This window comes from Petaurus breviceps, unplaced genomic scaffold (assembly GCF_028583685.1).
Source record: "Petaurus breviceps papuanus isolate PSGF00001 unplaced genomic scaffold, PetGlider_PUasm1.0 90804, whole genome shotgun sequence".
NCBI classification, from domain to species: Eukaryota; Metazoa; Chordata; class Mammalia; order Diprotodontia; family Petauridae; genus Petaurus; species Petaurus breviceps.
Window position 1 is genome coordinate 21,052,344 of NW_027187348.1, and position 479 is coordinate 21,052,822.

A 479-nucleotide genomic window follows, 5' to 3' on the forward strand; every position below is an offset into this window, starting at 1 on the left:
CCATCTCTCCTTTGCTTTGCCTTCCCTTCCCGTCCCTTCCCCTCCCCGGAATAGCGAGTACCACCTATTCGCACCACAGAAGGGAAGGACCAAGTGAGAAGCCCTGGGAGGGGAAGGGCTCCCGCTCCCGCTCCCACTCCCACACCCCCTGCCGATACGACTCCCGCTGCTTCTTAAAAGGGAAAAGGAGGAAGAAGGGAGGAAGAAAGAAACTAGGAGTAGAAAGTGTTGTTGCCTCAGGCCTGGATCTGCAGCTGCTGAGATTAAGAGGGAAAATTTACACTGCATTTTTTTTAATTGTCTTAAACTCGAGAGGTTTGCAAAGACATTTCAAAGAGCACTCCCTGTCAAATCCTCCTTCCTAGAGGTGAAGGGAGGGGTGTACTTCACCACACACACACACACACACACACACACACACCCCATTAATCTTCGAGATGGAATCTCCCTTCCTCCCAAGTAGAGAAGTGAGAGAAGTG